The 12,979-nt window shown below is 37.8% G+C and overlaps 1 protein-coding gene across 1 annotated transcript in view; it reads right to left on the reverse strand.

Annotated features, from left to right (window-relative positions):
* The window catches only part of PCDH15 (protocadherin related 15), a 2,659,104-nt gene that overhangs the window by 121,284 nt on the left and 2,524,841 nt on the right, over nt 1-12,979 (reverse strand). The window lies entirely within an intron of this gene.

Below are 12,979 nucleotides of genomic sequence, written 5' to 3' on the forward strand. Positions count from 1 at the left end.
CCCAGCCTTCTTTTATTTCACATAATGTGTTGAGAGCAGCAATGTCACAATTTAATTTTACAGCGCCGTGGATTGAGAAGGAAATCTTTTTTCTAACTCCCCAACAACACAACTCAGATTTCCATTAAGCCTTTCATGTGGAGGTATATTGTCTGCATTCTGAATGTCTGTTGTTACGGGTGATTTTGGTTTGGTTATTTGCTTTGAAAATGCATTTCCTTTGTCAATTTGACTGTACATGTTGGCTACAGACTTTTCAATATCTGCCAAATTATGTAAATTTCTAAGGATTCCCTTTAACTCTCGTCTGGGGCCAACATCTGAATGTGAGGTTTCCGGTGGTGGCATTTTTATTGGTATCAGCTTTTCCCTGGCATTGTTTAATGGTATAGGGGACAATGCATATATTGTTAGGTTGGATGGATTAGAAGAGAGAAATTTTTCTCTAGGCGGTGGTGGAGGGGGAGTTGGTAAAGTGGGAAATGGTGTAAATGAAGGTGGTAGAGATGGAGCAGGAAGGGGTGGAGGTGGTGGTGTAGAGCAAGAAGGGTTTATTTGAATTGAAAGATGAGGTGAGGATTGTGTCGGGGGTGGGGACAGAGATTTCTTAGGTGGTGGAGATGGGGGAGGAATATTTGGTGGATCAGGAATAAGGTCTGGAATCACATGATCACATTCAACAGCTTGAAATTCATGGCAAGTTGTTGCATTTTTCCGGAATAATGGTGGTGTTGGCTTTCGCGTTGGAGGAGGAGAGATTTCTTCTGTATATTCTGAGGGAGTGACTACAATGAAAGGAAAGTTAGATATATGAGATGTAGAAGCCATGTGTGAATCTTGTGATAGTGAAAAAGAGCGAAGATTTTTGGCATGAGCAAGATCCCTCATAGACGGTGATTTTTTTTCCATGCAACCATGATTATTCCAGGAAAATTGTACATCTCTAAATTCCCAAGGATTTCCTCTTTTCAGATCACACAATGCATTTTGTTCAAATTGCCTTGCTTGCTCCTTTACACTTAGTTTACTATTTGCTGAGGTCTCCAGTGATGTTCTAAGACATTCTTTGTGCCTTGTGACTTCATTGGTTTCACGTTCTGCTTGTAGATTCATTTGCTGACACTGAATTGGATCCATGATAACAGGACTCTCAAGAACTTCGTAAATATTTCTCTTGGCAAACCGTGAAGGAAGTGTCCAAGAACGATGAAGACCTTCTGTGCTGCCTTTGACTGTGGGATTCTTCAGCTGTCTGTTTTGAGATGATGACTTATCTAAAGCAAATGTACTTTTCCACAGCAACCCAAGATTAAAGAAGCCTTGGTCTCCTCCTTCCATATATAATGGATTCTGAGTAGTTAGTGGGTTTGCATCAGAAAGAAAGGTAATATTACTTGATGACTTTGGAAGGTTATTATTTAAACATCCACTGAAGCAAGACTGTTTGTGAGCTTCAATGGCACGAGACGCCATATTGCTTATAAGTCTTTGCCGGTCACCTTCTTGTAAAACTGATTTTTTTCCCCTGCTTTGTTGAAAATGGTAGAGAAGAAAAAGACTTTGAAAGAAAAGAAGATAACCAAACGTAAGGCTAAGGGGTCGACAGGAAAATACTTCTAATGTTGCTATATCTATCTCTTACTATTATCTAGTGTGCTACATAGAAGACAAACAATGGGTTCTTGCAAAAAGCATCTATAGAAAATTAAAAAAAACTGCAATTGGTTGGCCAGTGGGTAATTAAATGGATTAACCTGTAGTTCAATGGAGCTGATATGCAACTTTTCCAGAATATATGAATTGGGTATCAAAAACTGGCACCCTATAGACTGCTCACATATGTGCAACTAAAATACTAAGCCATTACCCTCATGTGTGAGTGGTAGTTCAGCAGTATTTAAACTATGGACCCTTCCCCATGCAACATTATGATTTGCGGGATTAATGTATGAAACTTCCCTTGTATCATGAACTATGGCATCTTTTTATTATCGTATATAGATTTTATCACATTTCGAAAATATATCATTCACTTGCGAATTACAGCGGATTCTTTCTTGCATTTGTCTAGAAATTGCATCTGGGATTTAGAATCTCCCTACAGTAAATCCTGATACAATCTTGAACATGTGAATATAGCCTAAGACTGACAGATGCAGAAGTCATTTATTACATGCTATTACTTCGGCAAGTAGACCATCCGGTCTGGTTGACACTACATCTCTTATTGCAGCTTGAAAATTAGACTTGGGGCACTGTTTTCATGAGTAAGTTAGCGTTACTGAATTTTTATAGTCTCATTTTCTCCTAAGCAGTTGCAAACTAATGCTGAACTGATAATGACAACATGTTAGCAACTTTTGCGTCTGTGAAACTCAATATTATTTATCTTTAATTCATTTTCTGAAAGATCAACACCACGTAAAAAATGATCTCAATTACAATACAGATATCATTTTGAGTAGCATTTTTTGCTTATAAATCAATTTTTTGTGCTGATCTTTAACGTCTCTTAATTATTTAAGACAGTTATTGGTCAATGCCATGGAGGTTTCACCATCATTCCACTTTACTGTAACTCTGTTAAACATTTTCATATAATGATAATGGTGTATTGGGAATTTATATGCCAAGATTTTAAATAATAGGACAATGTTGTAAATATCATAGTCTGAGAGTTTGTGCGTTTATTTAGCTAATTTTCTACAGTATATCTTCAACAATGACTGAATTGTTCCAAACGAAACTTACAATAAGTTTACACTTTGTGTAAAAACATGATTTCAGTAGAAATATTATCAATCAAAAGAAGTTGGATTCATGAAAAATACAACTACTTTACATTCTTTACATTAATAAAGATCATTATTATTACATTACTTTTTTTCTGTGCAACAGGAGAAAATATATCAGAGCTGGGTGACAGATTCCCAGGAATCTGATAATGACGCCAGTGGAGAGCTTTACACAAGATAACCGCTTTAACGATTAAAATTTAACAATGATTTTTGCACATAGACTTTGGCACTGATTCATCAAAGCAATTTAGCCAAAAATATGGCAAAAATTACTTTGAAAAGTTGGAGCATTTTTGCATAGCTCAAAATTGCGCAAACATTTTGCGACTTTTAGCACTTCCACTCCAGTTTCTCTCAAGACAGCGATGCTGTGGAAGTGTGAGAAGATAGCTTGTCTAATTCGTGATGACATTCATTATGCCGGTGGCTGACTGTTGTAAGATTTCTGGTGAGACGCATGCCACTCATCAGATGCTCCTGTTACTGTATATTAAGAGGCATGGGCCTCTTAATGAATCAAGAGCGTCTGACTTCAACAGGCCCCCTCATCAAGTGTGTCAATTTTCCCAAGGTCTATGTAATTTCTCTATGCAAAATGTCTGACATTTTTCAATGGACAATAAATATACGTTTGTTAGTGAAATCACTTGGCATAATAAAGTATTAAAATATTTATATTATTCTAATAACCAGTAATTCTCCTTTCAATAATCTCCACAGTGTTAAAATTAGAACTGGCCAACTTATGCTTCAAATATTGTAATATATTTGCTTTTTCAAGACCCGTTTCAATTACTGTATGGCTTGAAACATAAAGAAGAAACACCAAGACATGTACACTAATCTAAAACACAAGTTTACTTACTGAAACCTGAGCATGCAGTGAAGAAGAGGAGAAAGCAGAAGATTAAAACACCGTGAAAAGTGTACAGAATAGGAGAGCTAGAAAACATAGTTTTTAAGAACTGCTAAAAATGTTATATTATACTAAATTTCATAAAACTAAAAAAAATAATAATAATTGTAATAAAACTAATCATAACTGAGTTGACAAATAATTAATTAGAGCCCTGTTCAAACAAGCTTACAGTTTAAAGGGTGTACAATGCGGGAGAAGGCATTTGGTTGGGGTGGTTTATGGTGTGTAGAGGATATGAGGTAGATGTAACAGATGTATGAGCTGAGCTTTCTGCTGCACAAAAATGTTTAAAAAGCTGAAAAAGGTCTGAGATTTTGTGCTTTGTATAAAAGGAGAAAGAAAAGGTCACATCATGTGGATTGCAATAGTAGTAGTAAGAGAGAACATTATCATATTTATCAGGGCAGGTTACCTACTTCCATAGCTTAATTGTCTTGTTCTTATGCTGATGTACCAATTATAAGCAAATTGTGTAATCATCTGATCAAGTTCAATATCTGGGATTGAAATGCATAATGTTTTAGGCACAAAGTCACACATGGATTATCCCCATGTCTACCTCCTAAAGTCTTCTTGGTTGACAGCACTAACCCAAGGTCCATTTTATCACCATTCTCTTGTATGTGGCAATTGTACGCACTTTTGTACTTTGCATCCTCATACATAACAAGACAAGCTGACTATTAGTCTGAATGCACATCAGTAAGTACTAGGCACCATTAGCCATTTGGTCATTCACACATTATCCTTCCTTTGACAGGTATTGCAAGGCACTAACTATTCTGCACACATGAAGCAACCTCCCTCTTTCAGGATGTCCTGATTTAAAAATAGCACATAGTCAAATTTGCACAGAACCTTTTGCTTGTTTATTATTCTTGCTTCCAGCTTATTAAAGGGGTTGGACACTACTCAGATAATACCTTCTCAATCCCTGTGTTGCCCTCTAGTAAAATAATTAAATCTATACTCACCTTCAGTGCTGTTCCAGCGATGTCAGCACTCGATCTCCCAGGGCTCACCTGACATTGCTATGTTATGCGATCCCTGTGGCTAATCAACACTGACTTTATTCTCCTGTCCTGCGGACATAACTGACATCAGGAGGAATTAAGACAGCAGCCGCAGCTCCCACTTCCTCCTAGTGTCTGATTTATCTGAAGGAAAAGAGAGTGAAGCCATAGTTGATTGAACACACTAATCACATGAGATAACAATGTTTTATGAGATCTGGGAGAGCCAGTACTGACACCGTTGAAATGGAGCCAGCATTAGAAGTGTGAATAGGTGTCATTATTTTACTGTCTGGAGACACAGGGATTGATAATTGGTTGTCTGAGTAGTGCACAACCACTCCAACTGTGAGAAGTGACCATTCATTTGCTGGCAAATGTTCAGGTTCTTGGGAAATATCCAAGCCAGGGAAATTTTTGGTGGACTAGTCAGTATGCAGGTCTCATGCTTTGGAAAAAGTGAGAAGGTCAAAAGGCCCAGTGGTGACATAATGGTCACATATGGAAAAAAACCTTTGCCTCCACAGGAGTTTGGAGGCTGTAGAAAAGCTGGAGAGGAAAAAGGAAACTGCAAATCTCAAAATTCAACCTCCAACATGAACTCAATCTCAATCCAGTTTATGAAGAGTAAAAACCCTTTGCTAAGCTTTCTAAGCCATTTGATAACCTCAGACAAAGCAGTTGTGAAATGCGTGTCGAGTGTTTTTAGAGATTGAGCCCTTACCCCATACAATCAGTTAGTACTTTTTTTAATTATTTTTTACATCTCTATTCTTATGTTTCATCTGTATTTTTGAGGTATCCATCATATTTTAATATTGCATTTGGTACTATTCCTTTATTTATTGGTACCTTATATAAAAGCATTGCATGCGATCAGCCATTACTGATTTTGACCATTTACACATCTGTTTATATTTTCCTGATCTGGTCCTTTAAACTATCCATTCTACTTGACTATTGCACTTTTGCACATCATTTTAATTATTATGCATAATTATTATACATATGTATTTCAGCTATTGGACCTTTTGTGCTCTTTACCGGGGAATTATTTGTGACTCACCCACGCTAATTCATAAGTCTATTATGTACATGGTTTTATTCATGCTTCTTAATTTGTTCTTTTATAAAGCCTGTTTTTAATATGAATTTATATGTGACATGCATTCTGGTTTACTACATTATATTGAAATCATCATGTTTTTGGGCCTGCTATTTTGCAGTCATATCACTATATAGGTTTTCTTTATGAATATTAGTGGAATAGTGCTGATTAAAATTGACCGTTTTATTCATTAAACCCCCTATTGATGTTTAATAATTGAGCTTTGCCACCATCAGTAGTGCCCACATCTCTGGTACAGTGTCTTAGAAATTGGTAAGGATGGCTGCTGATTGGACCGGTAGATGCGCTACCTGAGCGCGAAACAGCCGTCGTCCACTTGTTTCCCCGCATGCCTCCCCTTACACGCAGCACTACCTCTTGATGGATGTCCGGGTTTATTTAAAATAAAGGACTTTTAAATCACAGAGAAAACTGGTGAGTGCTGCCTTTCATACTTTCTTCTTCAAATGATTCTTGAACAATGATGATAACAATTTTCACTCACAACGCCTTTCAACACCACACAGGCGTCTTTATCAAGTGTTTATTTCACTGGATAAAGGCGTCGGTACGGCATTCATGTTGTGAGTGAAAATAACCCTTATTATCATCATTGTTGCAGAATCAGTTTACTCCTGCAGTGCAGCCCATCTAACGTGTTTTAACCAACTAGATCCAAAACTTAAAAATTAGCTCCAATGTGTATTGAGTGGAGTTATTTTTCTTTGAGACATTACATTGGGGGAGAGAGGGCAATATTATGCGTGGGGCTTGAGTGCCATGATGGCTTTTTAACCTCGGTCCAGCCCTGGGAATGTTATCACCCTGATATTATAAGGGTGATGACATTTTTTTCAGTGGTTTTAATGTTATGGCTGATCAGTATATACAGTATGTGCTCCGGCCATGTGGTTTGCTTTCCTTCAGGAGGTAATTGACCTGAGTTTTATAAGTAGGTCATGTCTGGATGTTCTTTTACTTCTGAGACAGTACCAAACTTGTGCTTAACTTCTAAAACAAAATGATAGGCAATTAGCCTCCCGTCCCCATTCCTCCCAGTACGATTTCACCATCCCAATCTCAGCTGTAATCCTGAGATCCCAAATGAGTGGTCATGATTTCTACTGAGACCGCAAGGCAATTTAAAACGTTGGATTAAAATAGATGTATTATATATTCCTCCTCAGTTCCAGGGGTGTAGCTCCAAATCCTATACTTCAAATACCAGATGAAAAAGGACTTGCTGTCACTCATTAGACATCATTAGATCGGCTACAAAGGTTCACGTAGCCAAAAGAGAAGAAAAAAACAAGCACTTTTCGTCTTGTCTCCTGTAATACTGCGCTTGATTTGAAAGGCAGCCTGTAGGCTTGTTTTATATTCAATGCATAGAAGTTTTATTTGATTCCCCTGATGCCCAATGCCACAGTGTGAGAATGTGCACGCAGCATCCTAAATTTGGGCATGTACAATCCGGCTTTCAACATTCATTCAAATCAATTTTCCTGAAAGTTCAGTCGTTATAAAGAACACTCTGTGTGGCATCCATACGTAATGACTGGGCTGTACTACTTAAAGAAAGTTTTTTTGGGGGGTTAAAAGAAATAATGATAGTGCTGAAAGCCACAAAGTACTATTTAATGAACGTGGGTGCAGCAGTTAGAGGTGGTGGCTACTTCTGTCTTTATGCCGCCATATACATTACTCTGGAAATATGGTACAGTGCTTACTGATTATATCAAAGGGAAAAAGGAGGGAATAGACTAAAATTCAGTCTTCACTTTTATTCGAAATTATTTATAAGTATAGGGCTGGTTACATTTCTATTGACAAAGTAGGTAGGAAAATTCTAAATAAACCCTTCTATTATAAAAATTAAACGGAAGAAAAAGCATATTATCAGAATCATAAACTATTCATGATTTCTAAACCTATTGATGAATATGTAATTTCTGCAGCTTTTGGCTACAGATTATAGGCTGTTGCAAAAAAAAAGCCCTGATTTTCCAGACATCAATAGACTTGAAACTTTTTGTGATTTTCTGTTATAATTGGACTATTTCATGCATAGTCTGACCACAGGCATTAGGGGAGTGCCAACTACAAACTGTCCAGAAACAGTCTATTATTTTTTTTAGGAGTGTTGCCGCAGTTTTAATGTATACAATTGATGATCTCTATATAAAGGCAGCCACCAACCTGCAGCAAAACTTCATAGCCTTTATTTCTGTTCCATACCCTTGTACCATGGCTATATGGTGTGATAAGTTGTAGCCAAACTCACACTGCTCCACAGGGTAACAGGTGAATATCCGGGGACCCTCGTGCTGAAGAGGGCTTCCTACATCATTAGATGACCACAATACACTTGATGGCCTGAAACTAACAGCTTGGATTTAATCCTAAATTTCTATCTATTTAATGTAATAATCAAATCTTTTTTCTATAATACTGTATTAAAAAAGTCCCTGACATTCCCTCGCTACTCTATCTAACTGCTTTATTTTTATTTTTTTAACCAACTTCCCGTTTGATAATGCTTTGTTTGAGAATCTCTAGCGCATACTTGGATGCTTAAACGAGCTATCATTGAGGGCAAAGGTTGCAGTCTCCACCCTAAAATGAAACATCATCAGTGATGTACGTTTCAGGGGCTGGGCTAGTCCCTGCTCTACTGGGCATGAGAGGGTTGTCAATTCAAATGAACACTTAGTAGCATCTTGTCACTGTGAAATATTCTTTTTAATACACGGTTCACTACCTTGTGGGCTCTGATGAAAAGTGATGAGTTGGCAATAGAGCGCACTGTCAGTACACATTGTAAGGACATAGCCTTAGCCTTTGATTGTCTTCCTAAAATGTTTTTTGCTCTGAGCTCAAAACAAAAAAGCTCAAAATAACAAATAAAATCATGTTCAGCTCTTAACTTCCATGTTGCATTAACCCTCCGTCAGGAACAATGGATCTGACAGGCGCAGCTCTTCTACTTTCATTTCTCCCTTCCCACCAGATTTTCAGGAAACCCCCTCCCTCTAGATAGTCTCCTGGCTCTAGCTGCTGTGTGAAACCTGATACCACAGTTGGTCTGCAGAGCTTCAGGAAGAAAGATATAGCTGTGCTGGCTTCTCAGGCTCATTGGTCCCGAACACATCACACTTTATAAGGTTGGTATGTAATGTTTTTAGTCATTACTTGTTTATTTAGCTTGTTTTATGAATGGATAGAGAAAGGTTTGTGGATATTTCATATAAATAAGGCAGATTTTCTTACAAATGAAAGTGTACTTCTCAGGAGTTTTGAAATTTGTGTATATCAAAGTTATTACTTTTATGTTGAGTAAATGGGTTTGTTTTGCACCTGATAATGTGTAGTCTCTTTTATTACATCCCTATGAAGCTCTCTGATCACTTTTAGATCACTGAAATGAGAAAATTAGATATTCTAGGCATTTTTCTAGCCTGCGCTTGACAGGCACATTGTTCCATTACGAGTTAGTGCGAATATTGTTCCTGACAGAGGGTTAATTATGCTCTTCTTGTAGCCCCATACCAATCTAATAATAATCTTTATTTTTATATAGCGCTAACATATTCTGAAGCATTTTACAGTTTGCACACATTAGCATCACCATCCCCAATGGGGCTTGCAGTCTAAATTCCCTATCAGTATGTCTTTGGAATGTGGGAGGAAACCAGAAAACCCAGAGGAAACCCACGCAAACACAGGGACAACATACAAACTCCTTGCAGTCGTTGTCCTTGGTGGGATTTGAACCCAGGACCCCAGCGCTGCAAGGCTGAAGAGCTAACCACTGAGCCATCATGCTGCCCCAATCTACCACTGGTATGATCATATGGGATGCCATCATCAATATACCATGGATAAGCAAAGAGTGGTAGGGACCAACCAGATCAGTGATGGTGGAATAGTAGGGTATTTTAAGAAGTTTTCTGCTTAAGTAAAAAAAATATGGCCAGTAGACAACATTTTTTCATGTACTAACAAAAGACTACCATTCCAGCTCCATTGCTACAGTAATTTCCGCCATTATTTGTGCAATTGGTAGCAGTGATGAAGAGCCGTTCTCTACAGACAAGTCAATCACTGCTCTTGTGCAAGCTTAATCACTGAAATTAAATGAATAGTAAGTGTCTGCAGCAGCCAAATGCATTGGTGGAAATTGAATAAATTATTACATTCCTTCCCCCTCCTTAAAATTATCTGTAAAAATATAATAGAAACCCCTTAAAGAGATGAGTAGTTTTCTTAAAGCTTGGAAATACTCTAAAAGGACCTGTGAGAAAAAATGCAAACCTAAAAGTAAATGTATGGGTGTATAGATACTGAGAAAAAACCCATACTGTACGTTTGTGGAAATCAGTCCTGCTGAGAAATTTTCCATTGAAAATATATGAAAATTTGCTGCAAGAATTCTGGGGGAATATCAAAGCACTTCCAGCTATCTTGTCCTCACTCCTTTTTCCCCACCCAGTGCCTGGCTTCTGCATCTACGTGATAGGTCAGTCCCACCTCTGTCATTTGTCACCTTTGTTGTGATCTTGGGCAAGCAGGTAATGACAGAGGCTGGACTGACCTGTCAGTCAAATGCAGGAGCCAGGTCCTGAGCGGAGAAAAACCAGTGAGTACAAGAAAGCTGGACATGCTTTGACATGCCCCAAAGCACTTGCAGCAAAATTTCACATACAGTCATATGTAAAAGTTTGGGCACCCCTATTAATGTTAACCTTTTTTCTTTATAACAATTTTGGTTTTTGCAACAGCTATTTCAGTTTCACATATCTAATAACTGATGGACTCAGTTATATTTCTGGATTCAAATGAGGTTTATTGTGCTAACAGAAAATGTGCAATCTGCATTTAAACAAAATTTGACCGGTGCAAAAGTATGGGCACCCTTATCATTTTCTTGATTTGAACACTCCTAACTACTTTTTACTGACTTCCTGAAGAACTAAATTTGTTTAGTAACCTCATTGAGCTTTGAACTTCATAGCCAGGTGTATCAAATCATGAGAAAAGGTATTTAAAGTGGCCACTTGCAAGTAGTTCTCCTATTTGATTCTCCTATGAAGAGTGGCAGCATGGGCTCCTCAAAACAACTCCCAAATGATCTGAAAACAAAGATTATTCAACATAGCTTTTCAGGGGAAGAATACAAAAAGTTGTCTCAGAGATTTAACCTGTCAGTTTCCACTGTGAGGAACATAGTAAGGAAATGGAAGAACACAGGTACAGTTCTTGTTAAGCCCAGAAGTGACAGGCCAAGAAAAATATCAGAAAGGCAGGGAAGAAGAATGGTGAGAACAGTCAAGGACAATCCACAGACCACCTCCAAAGACCTGCAGCATCATCTTGCTGCAGATGGTGTCACTGTGCATCGGTCAACAATACAGCGCATGCATAACGCCTTTTTGTATGACCAAACAACTCAATCTTTGTTTCATCAGTCCACAGGATCTTCTTCCAAAATGTAACTGGCTTGTCCCAATGTGCTTTTGCATACCTCAGGCGACTCTGTTTGTGGCGTGCTTGCAGAAACGGCTTCTTTCGCATCACTCTCCCATACAGCTTCTCCTTGTGCAAAGTGCGCTGTATTGTTGACCGATGCACAGTGACACCATCTGCAGCAAGATGATGCTGCAGGTCTTTAGAGGTGGTCTGTGGATTGTCCTTGACTGTTCTCACCATTCTTCTTCTCTGCCTTTCTGATATTTTTCTTGGTCTGCCACTTCTGGGCTTAACAAGAACTGTACCTGTGTTCTTCCATTTCCTTACTATGTTCCTCACAGTGGAAACTGACAGGTTAATTCTCTGAGACAACTTTTTGTATCCTTCCCCTGAAAAGCTATGCTGAATAATCTTTGTTTTCAGATCATTTGAGAGTTGTTTTGAGGAGCCCATGATGCCACTTTTCATAGGAGAATCAAATAGGAGAACTACTTGCAAGTGGCCACCTTAAATACCTTTTCTCATGATTTGATACACCTGGCTATGAAGTTCAAAGCTCAATGAGGTTACAAAACCAATTTAGTGCTTCAGGAAGTCAGTAAAAAGTAGTTAGGAGTGTTCAAATCAAGAAAATGATAAGGGTGCCCATACTTTTGCACCGGTCAAATTTTGTTTAAATGCAGATTGCACATTTTCTGTTAGTACAATAAACCTCATTTGAATCCAGAAATATAACTGAGTCCATCAGTTATTAGATATATGAAACTGAAATAGCTGTTGCAAAAACCAAAATTGTTATAAAGAAAAAAGGTTAACATTAATAGGGGTGCCCAAACTTTTACATATGACTGTATTAGTACAATAAGGGTATTAATATACTCAAAGTAACAATGTCTCTACAGCCACCCCTTAAATGTTATGTAGAAATTCCTCCTGACAGGTTTCCCTATAAACCAGGTGAAAAGCAGTTGGCTAGCGCAGTCAGATTTTTTCTATGGCTTAACGACTTCTCAGTGGGTTCCATGGTAAGTCTAATTTTGAGGATGGATATGTTAGACTGACCAATAGGTTAGAAGTAGAAAATGAACCATATAGATGGCCATTTGTTAAGATCTTGCATATTCGCTTACGTAAAAGATAGTTGTTTTACTCTAAACAACATTATTGCAGTAAAGAGTCCAAGTCAATTGATTAGTAGGCCCTGGCTATTGTATGATTTAAATTGCCTGGAAAAAGCGGTGTTGCACATTATAAGAAAACAAATCAGTTATTACACAATAACTCTGTATATCCTTAGATTAAAGCAACACATCAGCATTCAAAAGTACTATTTGTATGCATTAAACTGTAGCGCCTGGAGCCCTGAATTCCAGTTCATGAAACCTTTTCCCGGAGAACACTTAAACTGATCCATCATTCATCTTCCATACAGCTCAGCAACTGAAAAATTAGGTTTAGACATTTTTAAGGATATTTTTTTTCGAATCCATTATTGGAGGAAAACAACTGTATTCTCTGGTATGAAATGCATGGTTACATACATATTTCATGGGAACAACGCAATGAACGGCAGCACATATCGTAGCGCCAAGATAAATTTCAAACTGCTTTTATCATAACAGATCAGCAACAACTCCCATTATTATAGCGATTCATACAATTCTAAGGAAAA

This window comes from Dendrobates tinctorius, unplaced genomic scaffold, assembly GCF_039654945.1.
Source record: "Dendrobates tinctorius isolate UK_male_01 unplaced genomic scaffold, ASM3965494v1 ptg000156l, whole genome shotgun sequence".
Taxonomy (NCBI): domain Eukaryota; kingdom Metazoa; phylum Chordata; class Amphibia; order Anura; family Dendrobatidae; genus Dendrobates; species Dendrobates tinctorius.